A 20,171-nucleotide genomic window follows, 5' to 3' on the forward strand; every position below is an offset into this window, starting at 1 on the left:
ATTTAGGACATTTGGCCAGAGCATTCATATACAGGTCATCTCCATAATCAATCAGAGGTCATACTGAAATCAAGTTTTTGGTTGGTTCGGAACAAATTTTATAACCGTAAGCAGCATCTCAAAACTTAGACTGCTGGTGTTAAAAGCTCAACTTGAGATGATTATCCATGTCGATATGTGCTGCTCACACCCTCCCCTTTACTCTGCGCTGTGCTACAGCTAGTTCCCCACAACAACGCCTGCCATGAATCCTCAGTCTAGTAAGCATGACAACCAATGATAACGAATAAACCGTTTTCCTGGAATGCCACGTTGTTTTTCTGCAATTTTCACAGTGAGCAGTACAAACATGAGTATGATTGACAGCGCTAAGACCCACCTTCTGGCTCTGATTGTTTGGTTTTGACAGGGAGCAGTGCATTTCTTTAGATGACAATATGAGCACTGGTATGAGGTGGAGGAGCTCAATCTTTTCACAGATCATTTATCTTATATTACACTGTCATGACAAAGTGACACTTTTAACAAATATTTTAAAAAACCTAAACCATTATAATTTTGGTGCCGACTCAAGGCAATGCCCACGACCTAAATAGGGTTTTATGCAATTATCCCCTTTGCGACCTTAGTTTTGGTCGCAAAGGGGATAGAGAATGTTTTAAAAAGCAGCTGAAGACATTTTTATACAGAAAAGCTTTTAACTAATAAACTTGATGTTTTATTGTGTGTGATCACGTTTTATCTGTCTGTCATTGTGTCTTGACCATTTTATTAGTGAAGCACTGTGATTTTCATCCATATAGAGGTGCTATGTACAACCTCAATTCCAACAAAGTTGGGATGATGTGCAGCGTTGCTTTTCAACTGGCTTCTTTCTGACTAGCCAGTATTTTGACTCCTCCGCGACAGCTAATCTGTTTTTTCTATATTAAGCTATACTCTCAAGCTAAGCTAATGACTACTCACACCATCCTACTTTAGTTTCGAAAGATATGAGCTGATCATCTTGCAGTAATCTATAAATGTAATTTCTCAGCACTTCAGCTCCTTTTTGGTCTGGTTGGTAATCAGCATATTACCAGATTCCAACATGAGATCTGGGGAAGATCAGTATCGAGCCCATGTTGATGCAAATCCTTAAGGAGGCCTTGAAAAAAGGCACCAGTATTTATCCCACTTGTGGCTGTTTGCAGGACTGGAAACAATGCTGTCTTTATGGTGTGGTTTTATCTCTCTCCGGCCACAGCCTAGAATGGTTGCTTTCTTGTGATGGCCACTGCATAAATCAGTTTTGGTGGCAATGCAGTCAGGCGAGGATGTCAGGGAAGACGGGTCCTTTGAAAAACTGATAGGGAAAAAGGAAAGATGAGAGCATAAAAGCAAAGAGGGGGAGCTTAGAGAAAGAGAAGACTTGGCCATCAAACACCTAGTACACGGTGTACTTTCCCCCCCCAACCAATTCGCCATAAACTGAGGTTTTTTGATCGATTTATTCATCAAAGGGGGATTTCATTGTGTCTCACTGTGAATGAGGCAGAATGAAGTGTTCCTCGAAATAACAACTCCTCTTCTTAGTCTTTGAGGGTTAAAGAGAGTACAGCGGGAGTCAGCTAGGGTGGGTTCTGTTCAGATAAATACTCCGAATCACCAGAGGGAAAGATGAAAACAACATGCTTTCCTGCCAATGTGTTTCAAGCAACTCCAAGCTGAAGCTGGATATAGCTGTCTGAACAGTGAACAAAGATATTTTACTTGGCTAGGAAGATTACTTTCCCCCAAGCGGCGTTAAGTGGCTCAGTAAACGTTTAGACATTTTTTTAGTCTTTCTCAGACTGACTCAGATAATAGCTGATGATTAACATCCAAGACATGAGCAAAGCACTTTTATCAGATTCATTCACAGAAATACAGGTCAGAAATTGTACGCGTGCTTCTCAATGCGAGTGTGTGTATGGTAACAGGCACTCATGAAGGGGAAGGGGCTACTTGATAACCCTTCATTTAGGCTAGAAGAAGTAAGGAGACAGGCCGTGCTTTGTTAAGCTGCCGAGGGAGTTAAGTAGTGTTGCTCAGCATGTTTGCTCACTGGATCACCCTTAACTGTCTTCGGCGTTGCAGAGATTTAGTATAAAGGCACAATGTCATAATCATGCCATCAACACAATGGCTCCAGACAATTAAAGGAGATTTGGTGCGCAAAGTTCTTTGAAGTCTTTGATGAAGCTCTGAAACATTATCCAAACACAAGTGAGACAGCAACATACTGATTCATGGGCTGTAGAAAGGAAAAAAAAATAGTAACAATAGAAAGACAGAAAGGTATGAATGGTGAATGGGGAGGTAAATCATTGGATACCCACAGGAACTTAAGAGGTGCATTCCCATTCATCTCATTACGTCTGTGTGTGCATTTATGTGGCTGTTCAGTGTTATGTCAGAATAATATGCAGTACACACAGCTGTACTGACAGCCACGTTATCACAACCTGCTTCAAAGCACGACAAGGAAACAAGAACTCTTTTGTGTGCATGGGTGTTTATGTGAGCGAGAGAGACAGGGAGAGTGTTTTTTGGCAGGCCTTATTACCATACAACCCCTCACTATTACTGCCCTTCCTCTCTCAACTTATAATATAGCTGCATATGTGCTGGGCAGGCTATAGACTGGAAGGAATCTGTTGCAGAGGAGAGGGTGATCAGAGAGCGAATAATTGAAAACACACAAAAGAGCACTGACTTAGAAAGCCCAGCTACCAAGAGAAAGTGAAATATGCATGTGTGCGAGAAAGCCTCGAATGAACAAAGGTTTGAATTGCAAAGGAGACAAACTCGCCCTGCATGACATCTGACTAAATACTTTCATTGTTTCTTCTGCCGAAAACAAGTATCACATATCGCAGCCGGGAGAGCAAGGAGACAATGCTCCGGAACCTGGATTGTTAATTTAATCCAACGTGGTCTCTCACTGCAAAAGAATATTTACTATAACGAGTCAATTCACCATTCTGAGTTTTAACTGAGGCATGTTGAGCTCCAGAGTTAAACAGAGAAGCAGCAAAGTCACCTATGATAACTCTGGATGAGCTGCAGAGATACACAGCACAGACCATGAATTAAAGACCCCTGGTTTAGATAATAGAATATTCATGAATTAGAATGGTCCTGTCAAGGTTCAGCCCTCCATTCACATCAGGATCCATGGCAAAATTACAAACAGTCTCAATCCAAAACGTTTTCATTTGAGCTACTAAAATCAGTGAAAAGTGATGATACAGAGAATTCATTCACAAAAAATAAAAATAAAAAAATCCAAATAATCATGCGTCATTGTTCTTCCACCAGGTAATTAAGCAAAACCTTTGTGCTGAAGTACAGCATGAAAATTTCATTCACTTTTGTGGAGAAATTTCTAAGGAAATTACACTGAAAAAAAGACCTTTGTGTACGGACCAATGTCTTAACCCCAATTCATTTGCACAGTAACCAAAAAAAAAAAAAAAAGTGTTTGAGCACTGTTTATTCAACTGAGTGGGTAAAACTGTGCTGTGTAACCCTCTGCACTACTACTTGGAAATGTCCCAAGGCCTCTTGGAAGGATTCACAACTCAAGAGAAAATTCAACTGATACCAGGGAGAACCTGAGGTTTCTTTTACCAAGACCTGAAATATGCTTCCAGCACTGAGGCCACAAAGATGAAAAGCAATCATTTCAGTGGGACTAATGGCTACATGTCTCAATCCTACACTGCGTGAATGCATGCCTGCACTGCTCGAGTGCAGCTCCGCGTTCGTACTGTTTGATTGTTTGGGGCTGTCTGGGCTTTCACTCATATGGCAGCGCTCCTCAGGACGTGTGCCAAACTCATAGCATATGTTGGAAGGGTATGACAGGAGTTCAGCGAGTATGTGTTTTTGAAGTGTACACACACACGCACGCACACACACACACACACACACACACACAGACACTCGCACACTAAAAAATGGCCTTTGTTTGAACGATATGTTTTTGGCAAGCATTCACACACATTTGTGATAAATACGTGCATGTGTGTTAGCGTCTACATGAACTCACAGACGTAAATACCCTCTTTGTGTTTCACACATACCTAGCCACATGCAATCCCATTAAATAAACACAGACACTGAAAGCAATTTGTCTTGATTTTGTAATCTTTGAACAGAAAGGTCAGAGATTTGTGATAGAACAATTGGAACTCTGATGTTGTCTATCTGCATAATTTGTGCCAATGGTGTTGTGGACGTGCATGACATGTCTGTGTGTGGGTTTTCTCTCCCACATCGCTGAAGTCTTCTGTGAAAGACACAACCATGTAAGGTAATTCGCCCATCGCCTACGTGTGTTTTCTGAGCATTATTAACTCAAACATCTGTGCTTGTCTGTGATTGTGACTTGGCAGTCCCTCTAAAAGTTATCCGAGGACCCCAAAAACAATCAAGAGCATATTTGTGCCAACCTTATCTTTAGACTGGCTTTTATCCGCCATGCTGACTGCTGCTCTGGTATTTTTCTGTTTCCCACTCTTTCTTGCACTCCCCTCATCCTCCTCTTTTCCCTCCATCACCAGTCTTAAGGATTTCCTTCATTATTCACTTGTTTTTCTCCACTTTTCCCCATCCCCCTCCTTCTCTCTTACTCTCTTTCTTCTTCTTCTAAGGCTGTTTTGATTGAGGATGTGCCAGTTTAGTTGGTGAGGATGGAGCTCCCGGGACCCTGAAGGGGTATTGGAGTCCTAGGAACACTAGTCTCTGGCTCTCCATGCGTCGGCATTGTGAGCATGGGCTAATCGTTAGTGTGAGGCCTCAAAGAGGGAGGACAAAAGGTCACAGTGGGTCACTTTAGCGTCCTAACATGAAAGGAGCTCCCAGTTTCAATGAGGATTAACCAAAAATTCCATTGACTAAAACACTATGGGAGCTCCCAGAACCTTATACATCTGAATTCCCCTTGTGAATTCCCAACAAGGAGAAAGTGCCTTCTCTCCTCTGTTCATCGGTTCCTTTTCCTCAGTTGTCCTTGTCTCTCTTCCGCATACATCCAATCAAAGAGCCACAGTGGACACATCATTCAGTGGGGAGTTAAATGAGTTCAGTGTCGGCAGCACTGATGGTCAAATCCTGTCCCTTGACCTTTTGGGCGCCTTTAAACAAGCTAGTGCGTGCACAGTTAAACTTGTGTGTGTGCGCATGTGTTTATTTGTGAGCACGTGTGAGGGAATTAAAGTGCCTGTGTGGTCAAAGACAGATTAAGTTCCTCCCCACTGCAGAGCCAATTTAGAGGTTAATGAGTCAGGTAATGAACTTTTGTGCAAAACTCCACAGTGCTGTGAGGTTAGGTCTGGGAAGCCATGTCTCCAGACTTGGTTTATGCGTAGAGTCTTGAGGAATGGTGAATTGGGATCAAAACCAGGCTTTTGTTTCTCATCAAATGAAAGAAAGCGGAATTCATGATTGAAAGAATGACAAAATGAAAGGATTACTGAACCATGGCCGTACCCTCAGACCAATGGGGCCCACATTCAGTGCCTTTGTGACCTTAAGGCAACTCTACACAATGTACAAGCGGCTTCAGTCATCTTTGTTCTTTACACTGGAAGAACAAAGATGGCCATCAGGAGGGTGCAGTATGACTTGTTTAGCATCTGCTCCAAGTCACAGACTTGGAGTGAATATGTTCTGCCGGCCAGTAAAGTTTTATTTGCCCTAACGTGCAAGAGGTCAATTTCACAGAAGCTATCCTCATTATCCTCCATGCCATAATGGCCCTACAGACACGTTTCTCCGAATTGGCAGGCTGATTATGCAGAACCAAGTGTTATTCAGGTTCACTCTAAAAGCTCCTTTGATGCAGCAATTGTTCAGATTAGTAGCAGGCCACCAGGTCAGCATCATTTAATGTTGATTACTGGGAATCAAGACCTGTTAAAACTTAAGCATATGGTTTAGCTTTTTGACTATGGAACTTTATTATTGATTTTATCACTCTAACAATTATTTAAGAGAGTCTATTCAAAAGCAATCTTAAATCATTATGGCACATAACTTTTTCATTTTGAATATGAAAAGTACACAAACCCTGTGGTTTTGCATAAATCTAACTGCTTTACCCATGGCCCTTTAGATGTGCTTGCTCCACTAATTATACGAGATTATCCACAGCAGCCTCTTATAGTATACTGATGGCATCCTGAGACTTTAAAAAAATCAAGAGTGAAATGTTATGCTGAAGTGAATGTTTGTGAATGTGTATGAATATGTATCTCATACAGAAATAATTGTTTAGCTGAGTCTAAATGGTGCTTATTGTGTTAAACTTTGGTTATGAGTTTTACTAAATGCCCAATAAAATTAATACATGGTGGCCGTTTGGGGGTGGGAGATGATAACTGGTACCTTTCTCTAGTTTTCACATGGGGCAAACACACATTTTAAATCACCATGCACAGTGATGTAAACCCACTGTGTGGCCATATGTTATCAAGAGTTTGCTTCTGATTGACTAATCAAGCCCTTGATGTGATTCTGGTTAAGTTAAACAGAGAAAAACAATGCCACAGTACCAACAAGAAGTTTTTCAGAACCAAGCCTGTATAAAGTACAAAACAAAGGACCCCAAAAATCAGCTAAACACAGAGAACATTTAAAAGAGATTTGTGAAATCCGTAGGGGGAAAACTCCATGGGAGCACATCAGAAGCAAAAGTTATTAAAGAGTGCAGGTTATCAGTGGTAATCAGGCAGTCGGAAATTATGCCAAGACTTAACTAACCTTCCTGGGATTGGTGAATGAACTTTGATCTGAGTGGTGACTGTTTAGTGTGAAGGAGATCATTTTTTCCAATTGAATGCTACTCTGCTAACAGACTGTTCAGTTGGAAAACCAGGGAAAAACCAGCAAGAGAGGTAGGGGGATGACATTGCACAAAGTTGTTACTGGAGTCAAAAAGTCCTGTAATAAATAATTCTGGTTTTCAGAAGCAGGGGTCATGCATAAAAAGACTTGGCAGAATACAGTCGGAGGCAAAAATGAACTATGAACCTCGGGCGGGAGGTCTAAATAAGACACTGCATAGGTGGAAGGCATCATGAGCTGACTGCAGCAGAAACAATAGGTGTGGTATGAGCAGATAACAGAGCGAACAAAAAATCATGATGGCTTGATGAACTTGTCAGATTAGGCTGGGGTAAATTATTTTGCTCAAATCTCAAATTTGGTTGCTTTAGACCAATTTTTGTGCAGTCTTTGCAGAGTTTTATTTGGTTTTTATTCCACATCTCTGACATGCTTAGCGAGGGAATAAGGGGATAACTAGAGTATTTAATACACTGAACCAGAATCATCAGCCTTCCAAACTGAGTGACCTTTCCATCCTAAATAGCAATTGCATAAAATTGAGAGATTGAGAGTTTCTTGCAAATTTTCCTCAGAAACTGTCAAAAACATTGAGTTTAAGTGAGTACTATCTCCCATCTGCAGGTGTTTCTGCTAAACAGCTGGCTCAACCTTATGTTATATTCTGCGACTGATTTTGTAACAAAAATTGAGCAATTTCAGATTTTTAAAGGACAAAATTGTGCGGCCAATCTGACTGTCTTATTTTTTCCTCAACTTTTCCTTCTACACAGAGATTTTGTAATGGATTTAACGAGAAAATATATTGAGAAACTTCTTGCAAATATTTCTAAAGTGCACCACAAAATCAGTTATTTTTAATATTTTTTTTCATATTATATTTCTATACAAGTTTTACACAGGAAGTTCATTGGTTGTGCACTACCATACATGCCCATTTCTATTTTAAACAGTCAATGCCATCTGTATCTAAATGTACACAATCACTCAATGCAGTTATTTTTTTTAAATATGGTAAAAGTCCACTTTGGTGCTGTCAACTTAAGCCTTTTGCTTCAGGCAAACTGGGCCCAAATCACCAACATTAATACTCGGAGAAAGTTATTACTTGCATAACTGCATCAAACCTTTTAGAAGAATCTCCCTTTAAATGACTCGATGTCACTGATTTCCTCAAAGGGCCACGGGTAACTGCTTCCATTCAGGAAGTGCTATAGTAGAATAAGATCTGCACAAATGTTTGATATGATGCAAACCCTGGTACCAGTAAAAGATTGTTTTCTTCAAATTTTCCATGCAAATTAGAATAGAATCTGGAAAGTGTTGGCTAAGTCTGTTGAATCAAAGGCTCCTGGGAGTTATGCACATTTGTCTGTCATTGATTAATACTGCAAGCTTTCCCAAGAAATGTGAGGCAGAGGGAAAAAAACCCACCAACAATCAAAATGAAAACATAGATTTCCCATCAACATGCCCTCTGTCACGGGCCAATGATATGTATTTCTGGGAAGGGGAGAAAATCTTGTTTTAAATCTAGTATTCATGGCGCAGTGACCATCAGCATTTCAGATGTAGAAGCTTCAAGAGCTCTTAAAGTTTCTGAATCTCCTTCATATTTTACTTTTCATTTCAGTCTGTCTTTAGTCTGTCGAATGCCCTGCATTCTGGACTTTATTTCTGCTCATCTCGCATGAAATTTTATACCATTGAACTTTATGTGCTATTAGTCATCAACTTGTGGAATGGTCACATATCCTTTGACTGATTCTTGGGCCAGTAGCTTTCTCCTGTAGATTAGTTTAGTTCTGAATAAACATGAAATTACATCCTTCTTGTCAGTTGTGTCATGGTGTTAGTAGTGGGAATGGACGTCCCCAATTGGAGTAGGCAGAGGCTTTGAGTAAATGATGATGTAAAATCAGCAATTCCACCAAAACCAAGTTTGACGTGGGCTATTTTAATAATACGAATAAAGATTTACAAAGTAAATATCTGCATACTTTTTGTAAAGCCCCTTTGCTACTATAATATCCCATCCTGAACAAATCTTGTAGAATAAATTTTCAGTTTTTACATCTGTGTTTGTTGATTGGGCCCTGAGAGAGTTTGGATCTTCTTACCTTACTTTTGAGTTTGAGAGTTCTTAAAATAACACATGTGGTGTGGAAAGAGAAAGAAAACTGTGGAATTTGGGTATGTTCTTGTGTCTAGAAAAGTACTGAAAAATATTTTTATTTCCAGTAATCCCTATCCCATTATATAAGAACTGCCCCATCTATATAGGAATTCACCTATGTAGCTGTTTTTTCCCCGTTCAATCATCCATCCATCTATAATTTATCATACATTTAGCATTTTTTTTAATTTCCTCTTATTTTGTCATATTTGCTTTATTTTTCTTCCTTGCTCAATACTGTTTTTTTGCTTTTTTAAAACATGCTTATGAACAAAGTTGACCAAATTAGGCTATAAATCACGACTTACTTCAATTTAATGGTTACTAGGTATCATAGAGAAAGAAATTAGGGGAACCGTGCTGTTAACAGGCAGGACTGATAGTGTGACCCTTTGTGTTTTTGAAGTTGTGTTGGGTGAAACGACAGGAAAGGGGGCCGTGTGAACCGATGGAACAGGGGACAGATGGAAAAGAAGAGGGCAGACGTGAGTACAGGCATGTTATAAACAGATCACCACGAGCTGCACGGTGACATCCTAGGTTGTACTGAGAGAACTTTGGAAGATAACTAGGCAGCTCATTTGGCTCTGAGCCCATTAGAGTCCCATTCATGCTGAAATTTGTTTTCCTGGCTCATAAGCTGAAATAGGCACGATGTTCTTATGATGGTGTGAGTGCTCCATGCTCCTATTGAAATATTTGTCGGGACAAAAGATTAAATCTTTTGTCCTGACACAGTTGCTTTGTCTTTTAATTTGTTAACTTATTGTCCTATCTGGTTTGCAGTTGTAGCCATTGGGATTTTGCTCTGAAGACAGACCAGAAGATAAATTTTCTTCACACTGTTCTTGTCATAATAAATGGGCACAGAGTGCTCCGTACACTTAGCTGGCAGCTTATGTGCCAAAATTTGCCAAAAATCCCTAAGATACCATAAATCACATTGACACAAAAACTACACTGAGTGTTTCTCAAAGTGAGAAAGTGAGTGTTTCTCAAAGTGAGAAACAGTGTCTGAGACGTCTGTTTTGTATTATTTCATTAAACAGATTTTTGTTTTAATTTTTGTCGAGGTTTACTTAAAAAGTGAGATATTATTGTTGGAGTTTAGGTTTCTAAGCTACAGAAGAGTAATTGATTGAACTAATTGAAAATTTGGACATATATCGATATCCAGCACTGATATATTGCCATCAGTATTAACCAATATTTACTGATATTACATCTATCATATATATATTATATATATTACACGTTTAACACCATGTAAAACCGACCACACCACCTACATAAATCAAAACAATGAGGACCTAAAAATTTGATACAAATTTTCTTGGTTTCACCTCATTTATCTGGCAAATGACTATCAATGTCATAAAAGCCTAGTTATAGTTGGAGATTTGATACATTTAACTTAACTGATAAAAGTGTTAGGCTGAGCATCAAGAAAGAGAACAAAGAATGGTAGCGACAGACACGTGCATATACAGTCCACACACACACACAAACACGCAGACTCACAAATCCCCAAAAGGACAAACAGCTTTTGTTTCTGTCATGCAAGGCTCTGAGAGGAGCTTTATTGGAAAAAGGGATGTGGTGTTTTCCTCTCCAAAATTACAAGGGCTCATTAGAGAAGACATTTTAGAGCTAGAAAGGCACACATGACACATTACACTTCAGACAGCTGACCCATTTATGGGGTGACTTGTAGCATATCTATAAAACACACTGAAGTCTTGTCACCGGAAACCAGTCCCACACAGTTGAGGGGAAAATACGAACAAATGAACTTCAGAGGTTACGGACATGGAAGGAAGGAGGCCCCCAATTTAGCTGTCAGAGAGGGGGAAAAAACAGGAGCTTGAACAAGTCAGAGGTACTCCAAATACAAGCTACACACATTTCACAGCCACGCTCTGCAGAAATATGCTGTTAAATGTGCGCTATGGATCTTCTGTAAACTGATATAGCCATACACTTTACATGTATCTGGAGGCGCCTTCTTCTGCTCCAAAAGCTTCCAGTTCATTCTGATGGCTTCCATGTGTGGTAGCTCAGCAGTGATATTTATCTTTTCTGTGCAACAGGAAGGGCGACCCGACACAGTGGCATCCTCCAGAAATGTCTCCCCCTTTAGAAAAGCCCCCATTGACAAAGAAACTATAAACCATTCATGTAGATGAGATCATGCTCTGGTGGGCCAAGGGCGCCACGACCTGGACTCGCACCAGGGAGAGGAGGAATATTTTAGTCCTGTTTCTGAAGTCTAGTGCACCTCTCACGTTTTCTAGCACAAAAGAAAATCACACAAACCCTGCACACATTAGCCTAAACACCTGAGAGAAGACTTTCCAAAAACGCTCTACTGTGTCTGAGACTTTCTTGCTGCTATAAATAACAGGCTGACTTCACCGTTTTTAGCAATTCTGCAGCTATTTTGTTTGCACCGCGGAGCCGGAAAATACAAACACTACGTTATGTTGACCTAAATAGATCAGGAACAGGACAAAAATGGTGACGCAACGGTTACACTATTTTATTAGAAAGTAAATGCGATCACAAATTAGAGAGGAAGGCCTATTCTTAGGATGACAGATGCAATGTTTCTTTCATATTGTTTTGTAGAAGAAACCCAGGAAGATCAAAACAACCACTACTTGAGAGACGTTAGCTTGATCACAGATCTGGGAAATCTTTTGTATTTTCCAACTTGCATCAAACCAAAAACATTCTGCACAAACAAGCACAAACGTAAAATAAATAAACGCTGGTCCTGTTTCTTTGAGATTTGCTAAATGTTTGCGTCAACCAAGCCTGGCTTCGTGAGACAAATGGCATGGGCAGGAGCAGCTGGCGACACGTACATAGAGCCATCATGATGTACTCACTAGACCTGGACCTGGGCATGGTTTGGAATTTGCTGGCTGCCGCGTCAAAGGATGCGTCCTCTTGAACTGGGACTCAGCTTGAAGAACTACAGAATCATTGTACAGCTGCAGCGCTTACAGTGCATCATCCATGTGGGAACAAGCACAAAGCTTGTTCCCACATGGATGATACACTGTAATACATACATGCATCAGCACTTTCACACAATTATGCAGTTTTTTTTTTTTTCTTTCAATCTTTTAACATGCAGGACAGACTACACCTGCAACATCCATACATAGACGCATTCAAATAATTTGGTGCATTATTGAAAAGTTCATATTGTTCGGTTAGTTGCTGATATATTTGAAAAATTCACCCCTGTTGTTTGTAATGATTATGTCTGAAAGCTAATAAAAACACAAAAATTGTTAGGGAGGGGGTTTCTTAAAATTAGACTAAGATCCAACCATTAAAAAATGGTTTTTGAGATGAAAATGCCATTTACAATCTTTAGGAAGACTGACTTAACAGTTGTCCAGCATGGTGTTCCATACTGCTAATTTCACATGGCAATATTTTAATTCTGATTTTTGTACCAATTTCGCTTTTGAACAATCTTAAGGATACCCCAATTATCAGTACGACTCTTAGGATAAGCTTAAGAAAGAATCCTGCTGTGTGCGGCGCGTTAAGAGTGATCTGGTTCACTTGAAGGACGTCAGGACCATTCCAATCTAAAATCTGGAATATTCCACATGTTGGATTGTCTTGGCTGAATATTGCAGTGTGTGGGGTGCACCCCAAGGACAAACCAGAATGCAGACTGTGGAATGTGACGTGTAGCCAGAAAACAAGGCGATGGGAACAAAATACAGCAGATAAAATACTGCCATGGTGCACCAGAAAGTCTGGTGGATGTTGGGAGATGTCGTTTTATATTGTTTGTGTTCTGTTAAACATAGTACACAAGCTATCACTCTGCACTTTGGTCAGTTTTGCTGTCTTAAAATTGCTCATGAATAAAGTTGGCTTGGCTATCACCATTGCTTCTTCCCAGTCAGTCAGCCATGTTTGTTTACTCTGGAGTCACATTTGGTCTTGAGAGGTTCTGCATGATTTCCCCATCTGACAACTGAATGTCTGTGAGCGAAATCAGTTTATGAGTGGTGTGTTGCTCCTGCAAAGAGGTTTCACACCACACATTACATGACCAAACCTATTATACCTACGATTTTTTTTAGGTAACAGAATTTTTATGTGTGTGGTCTGTCAAGTATTGAAAATCAGACAACAATTTTAAAATCTTGCCATGTCAACCAAGCATTAGGGTTGTAAAGCAATATAGTAACGGGAAAGTTGAGGGGAAGGAAAAAGTGTGATATGGCTGCTCAGACAACTGGGATAACTGTTACCTTGAGAGGATTGAAAACAAAGTCCATTCATGAAGTCAGGGGAGACTTACAAGGCACGGAGTGCAGCTGGAATCTGCGATCGACGAGTCAAGGACACATTTAAGACCGTCATATTGCTTGTGTGAAGCCATTCATCAAAACTGCCTCATCTTGGCTAAGGCGGAAAAAAACAACTGGGATGTTACTCTGTAACAGAAATCTGTCGTTTACATCACAGTAAAGAAGAAAGAATGATAGTGTCGGTCCATGTTAGTCCGCTGTGGTCTATCAAGTCCAAACTTTGTGTCAAGCAGGAAATTTTAGAAAACAAGGTGAAAGCTGCTATTTCACAACCTGTGCTTCCGTAACACCTCTGAAGAGCCACAGGGTGATTCATTCAACAGTGCATTGAAGAAGTAATTCATGCATAGGGACCGAGGAACACATTGCATAAACTTTACAGTACACCGACATATATTTCAGTATGTCAATATTTTTGTATCAAAACTGTCTTATGTAATATCTTAAATAAAAATAAAATTAAAATTAAAACAAAATTGGATTTTTCTTTAGGTGTAAACAGTGGCAGTTCCAGCAAGTCCTTCCTTGAGCCTCCCCAACTCCCCGATCGTCTGCTTCCAAATGATTTTACTAACTAAACAGAAACACTGACTAAAAACTATTGATGTGACGTAAATTCATCAAACAACCAAGTGTGCTCATGATGCCAAAAGAGGATTACAAGCTATTTTTTATTATTTGGAATAAAACCTCTACAAGTCCCAAACTGTAATTTACCGAATGCATGTCCATTAACTGGGAATGCAAATAAGGAACAAATTACTTTTATCTGGGAAAATTACAGCTTTATTTATTTATTTTTTTTACGTGGCACCCCACTGGCCATGCCACCCACCACAAAATCCATCACTAGGTATAATGCAATACAAAAAAAAGGCAGAAGTAAAACATTTTTAACACATTATGTGTGCAATGAGTCTATGTTACATAAGTTTTACTTTTTGATTTGAAAGACTGCATTAACTTTTAGCTGAGATTCCATTTTTTTTTTTTTTAGATGCACCTGTACGTTCCCACAGCTCAGAGGACAGCAGCAAATGTTCTTGTCTTTCTTTGTATCAGCAATGAAACCCCATCCCTTCCTTCTGTTTCGTTCCAAGCTATCCAGTTCAATCCAGTTGTGTTTTGAAAGGGTGGTTATATTCACTGTTATTGTATGATTTTACAAAACCTCTCCTCCCAGCCTTTGAAGCAGGGAAGAGCTGACCAAAGCTCTGCGATCCCTGCTGTAAGCCCCACTCTGGGCAAGACCTGAGTCAGTCCCCACCACCAAGACTCTTCTCTCCCTCTCCCAGCCATCCACATTCTTCTTGCCCCTTCATGCAACTGGAACAAATTTATGTCAGCTCAACAGATTTCCAGGGCACTTTTGAGGTGCACACATGGCTCCGAGCCTGCTGAAGCTGACCTGAGGGTATTTGTCCTGGTTGAGGCCTTTGAAAATAAACAAGAGGACAGAGGAGCTTAGTCTTGTGAAGTGGTGAGATCTCAGAGGCAGAGGAAAACAGCAATTACCCAAGGCGTTATGGACATTAAGTGCTGAATGAGAGCTGTTCGGTGGCTGGACTCTGAGTAAATAAGCAAAGTGGGGATATTATCTGGGTGTTGCAGACATCAATGGAAGGGATTTTTTTTTATATAAATACATAAATAAACGTTATCGGACTTGGTACTGACCTCCTTTGTCAGAGAGCTGCTTGGTTGGAGGTGTTAGGTTTCCGACAGCCCAGTTCTTTGCATGTACTCATTTTTCACGCCATAATTAAGACCTTGTACAATAACACACCGCCTTTATGGTACAACAAAGACCTCCCTTTCCAGTCAAAAACAAAAATGGCAAAAACAATAGCGCACATGTTTATAGATTTGCAGCTGTGGGGAGATGGTGTATCAGTTTAACAACATGCAGAAGGGTTGCAAAACGCTGTTTACTTTTCATCTACCCACTTCTCTTTGGCTGTTTAATTTCTGTGCTCTTTCGAGGATTTTGCAATAGAACCAATGGGCCTTCAAGATTGACCCAAAATGCCCTTGATTTAAAAATGATAAGTTTCGTAAGTTTACTCAGCAGAGCAGCGAAGCCCAGTCACATTAATTGTGCGCAAGTTCAGAATAAAAAGTCATTCCTTTGAGGTCATAAAATTATCCTCTTTGCTGTGAAATACATTAATGTTGTTATTTTCCTCAAAAAAAGAACACGGATTTTAAGGTTACTGACTGTTCAACACATCTGGGCCTCATTTCAGAAAGCAGGATAAGCGAAAATCCTGAGTAAGTTCTCGGGTAACTATGAGCATGTCTTAGGTTTTCGGTGTCAGAAAGCCAGATAGCCGTTATCCTTAGTTGACTTACTAACACAACTTACTCTGTGAACCAACCTTGCTCTGTAGCAGGATTATTTGAACAAATCCGGAGTTTATCCTACTTTCCAGATGAGACCTGGCATAAAGAAAGTGCCAGAAGTGGCATATCCTTTTCTGGGGGGGCCTTCAGATGTTGGAGAGTGAATACTCTGTAGAAACCTCCGTCAGCAGAGGGTGATCACACCGCAATTAGATGTTATCGTTCCCAGATTGATATATTTTCTAGCGTTACCATGTTTCACTGCAATTAAATTTCAGCCTGTAAGTCACTCACTTGACGATTACATTCTTTGTGCTGCACTTTGTGTTAATACCAACAAGATACTGTCAGAAATGTTACCACAGCACTTAAACTGTTAATAATAAAAAATATATTTTGGATGTTAAATTACTGTAGTGTTAAGGATATTACCAATTCTCTGCTAAATCACACTTCACACATTGACTTCGTCTCTGCCTCTCTCACTATTTTGCAGCAGCAACAGCATTGCTGTTTTTTGTTTTTGTATTTTTTGTTAAAGCGACTCTTACCCCCAGATCAACCTTTCTTTTCTGATAAACTAATTATGCCATTTCGAGTTCTATATCTATGTTTCAGTGCTAATTTTGACATATTTGTGCAGTTCTTTAAGTTCATCTCACTCACCTCTTTGGTCAAATGGTTCTTAGGCAGTTGAATTGTCCTCTGGTTGCAGCTTTAGGCTCGGTACAACTTCGACACAGCGTGAAGAACGAGAAGCTAATGGCGGCCATTGGCTGCTCACTCAGGACTGCAGCCGAGCTGACGAATGCTGCTGCCATAAAAGTTTCCAACAACACAGAAAAATAGGTGCCAGACATGACTAGTTGTTTTGAAGAAAAAAAAAAGTCACTAGAGGAGTCTGAAAAATCTATAAGTATAGCGACAAAGTGGATAAGTTGAAAACAGTGCTTCTTTCGTCTTGATCTCACCCGCTCCGTTCATCTCCACAATCGATCTCTTGACTCCGCCCACTTGGCTGGAATTTTCTCCATTATGCTTTCAGAGGAAGATTAGTTGCACTTTAAAATATGTTTTGATATCCTCCTTATGCCCTCATTGAAATGTCTAATTCCATTGGTGAGTAATACAGATTTTCATGCTTCTTTTTTGTCTCCCGTTGCCACGATGAATCGCGTTATCTGCATTCCATTGATGAGGACTTCTAGGGTTGCACTCATGCTTAACTCTGGAGTAGCTTGACTCAGAATTGAGTCACCCAGTTGTTATCTCCTGTTCTGAAAACAAAAACCCCGACTATCATAGAGCTGGGTAGGTTTATTCAGAGAATCTTTCTTCTATTCAGGACTTGTTGACCCTGCTTTTTGAAATAGGTTTCTCTTTGCACCTCTCTGTTACAGCAGCAAGTTCAAAACCATGGAAACTGAAAAATAAGGTTGGAATATGTACTGTTCTGAACCTATTAGAGCCGACTGTGGAAAACAAGAATAATGCCACAACATAAAGCTCCTAATAAACACAATGTTTATCATAACACTAAATAATATTTCATTATTCATGAATTCAGAATTATTCTCTTCTCAACACCAATTTGATCAAGCTATACTTTTTGCAGTATATATTTTTGTATTATTTAAATCCGGTTTTGGAGGTTACTATACAGTTTTATACTATAACCAGTCATTACATCCATTCTGCCACAAACAGAACTTTGAAAGGCAAACAGCCAACAATCATCCTCTCTCTGCCTCTTACATATTGTTTGAGGGTCAGCAAGCATTGGTTTCTAGGAATTGGGGGCTATCAGTGAGGGCCAATTGGCTCTTCACATGCATGCACAGCAAGCCAAGCAAGGAAGAGCCTTGGCCTTGTTGCTGCTCTGATGCTGTGGCTCACTGGGTCACCATGAGCTCCTAATGACCCAAACAAATACATAATCCATCCCTGTTTGCTTCATCTGCATGGGTCCTCTGCTGTTGATTCGGTCTTTCCCAGTTCGTGTCATTGCATGTGCCAGCTGATAGGGGGATGTTTATGAGCAATTAACAACAATTATGGTTGTCATGGTTATTTCCATGATTTTTTTTTTATTCTTTTGATGTATGTGAAAACAAGAGCATGATGGGGCTCTTGTTGCATGATGATTGATTGTGTCCCTCATACATAATGGTCAGAGGAACTAAAATTAAGCGCATGCAACCATCAAAAAGGTCAAATATTTGTATTGTATTTTATTGCAAGTTGTTGGACTTGGCGCAAATTGAGAATATAGCTCACTTCATACCTGATTCTCCTCTGTTTTAAATTGTCTTTCAAATATTAAACATATTCCTTCTTATTTTACATTGAGATTATGTGCATTGTTATGAATACATTTATTAAAATCACAGGGTTTTTTTAATTTATTTTTAAATCACTGTGAATTAACAGTTAAACTTCTTTTTTTTTTATCAGGGCACAGGAGAGCTCTTAACGCAGTTGGTCGGAGCCAAAAATTGTAGATTTCTACAATAAATGCCCACCCAACTGGGTCTAGGTTTGGGATTTATTACAATGCCCTTCTCAGACTTTTGAGACTTTAGCTTCACTAAATTCAGATGATATATTAAAAAAGGGCTTACACATCAATAAAGCTGAATATTAAAAACACAAAATTATAGTTTCTTTATGCATACTATAAGCAGTTGGTCTCGTAGGTATGTAAATAAGAAAGGGGACAAAAGAAGTGGACAATTTTCCTAATAACCTTGGTTTAGAGAGTATTTCCTGAGAATAATAAAAAAATCAAAATAAAGGATATATTTTACTCAGCAGAAATTTGGTTACTCTACACCCAACATACTAAACCTTAAAGAACAGACTTGTGTAGCTTTAGACTATGACACAATAATATCAAAATGTTCACTTCTTTCTGTTTTTCATGAGCCTCTTGCTTTCCATATTTATGATGCTATATATTCAACAAAACGCTTAAGCTGTTTTCCTTAGTTTGTAAGATTTTGACTTGTGGGTTAGTTGAGGAAAAGGGTTCAGGACTTACTTTGGCCTTATATCTAGTCTTAATCAATATTTCATAAGAAACCTTACCTCAGTCCTTTAATGCCTAGCAGGCCCCATTAATTCTTTATTTATCCACAATCTACGGTTGTCGCTCATCTTCCAAAATGAGATATAAGAAGTCTCAAAAACCCACGTTATTACTTAAACTAAAGTATTTGCACAGATCATTGATTTTCTTTGGGCTTGTGCAAGCTTGACTCTTCTTGCTAGACCAATATAGTGCTTAGGATTATGTCTGGCATCATCACATCTGTGGTAAAAAAAATAAATAAATAAATAAAACATAATCATTAAATGGTAGTACAGCTAAAAATCCCTAAACAAATTAACTGAATTAGAGGTTAACAAATAATCTCACACTTATAATTTCGTCTTGAACCAAATTAAAAAGACTTAAAGGCCAGCAGTGTTTCAAATGTGAAATGTTAAGACATCTACTAATTGCTAAAATTATATTGACATTTTGGTTTTGTGGAGGCTTCATAGCCTGAACAAATTTAGCTTAAACAAAGAAACCAAAAGTCTTGCTGTTTTAGCCCATTAGATTAATTGTACCAAAATCAATCACACTTAGACATACATAAAAACAGTGATTAGTTGAAAGTAAGTAATATTAAGCAGAAATGTCACTCTAGACCCATTTAATACATTCACTTAATTCACAAAGTGAAACACATTGAATTGATTTAAACACAGACTGATGTATTTAGGCCTTGTTGCTGATATGATGATTTTCTGCTCACAGTTAATTAATGAAAACACACAATTTAATATTTGAATGAGTAAAAATTCTCATGTAGGTTTTGGCACTGAAACAATGTTCAATTGAGAGAGCGAAGGCAGGTCACCAATCTGAATCATTCATGGACGGTGGACTGCAGAGTAGCTTATGACAAATTCTGACTGAAGGTCACTGTTAAAATCAAGATCCGTTGGACCAGGAGACGAAGCTCCAATCTGGTAGTCTCAAAGTTTGGTGAGCTTGAGTGAATTGGACTGTTCACTGACCGGATTGGCTCACCATTGTCGCCTCCTGCTGTAGCACATTTGCTACAAGGTTCTATGTAAGCTAAGACATTGACTGCGCTGTAGCCAACCGGCCTCCACTGCGAAGAGAGAAATGCCGATCTGAATGAGGCAGATGTTAATGTTCATTCAATATTTAGAAGCGTAGCCAACACAGACTGAACAGCTTCATTCACTTCCTCCGCTGCCACTGCTAAAACTACAGGCAGTCTACAATTCTAAAACATAGCAGAAAATTGACACCATCATTCACAACTTCTTCTGTTCCCCGATTGACCCTGTAAAAAATCTACCAGAAACAATCCGAGTAGAAGGCTTTGATGAAAGAGTGATTTATTTATTTATTT

The 20,171-nt window shown here is 39.3% G+C and overlaps 1 long non-coding RNA gene across 1 annotated transcript in view; it reads right to left on the reverse strand.

Annotated features, from left to right (window-relative positions):
- LOC103144432 (uncharacterized) overlaps positions 1-16,901 on the reverse strand; it is a 36,206-nt gene extending 19,305 nt beyond the window's left edge. The window contains exon 1 of the long non-coding RNA XR_476914.2: positions 16,405-16,901. This is a non-coding gene — a long non-coding RNA (uncharacterized LOC103144432). The remainder of the gene's footprint in view (positions 1-16,404) is intronic.
- Positions 16,902-20,171: the final 3,270 nt, after the last annotated feature.

Source organism: Poecilia formosa, unplaced genomic scaffold (assembly GCF_000485575.1).
Source record: "Poecilia formosa unplaced genomic scaffold, Poecilia_formosa-5.1.2 Scaffold126, whole genome shotgun sequence".
Taxonomy (NCBI): domain Eukaryota; kingdom Metazoa; phylum Chordata; class Actinopteri; order Cyprinodontiformes; family Poeciliidae; genus Poecilia; species Poecilia formosa.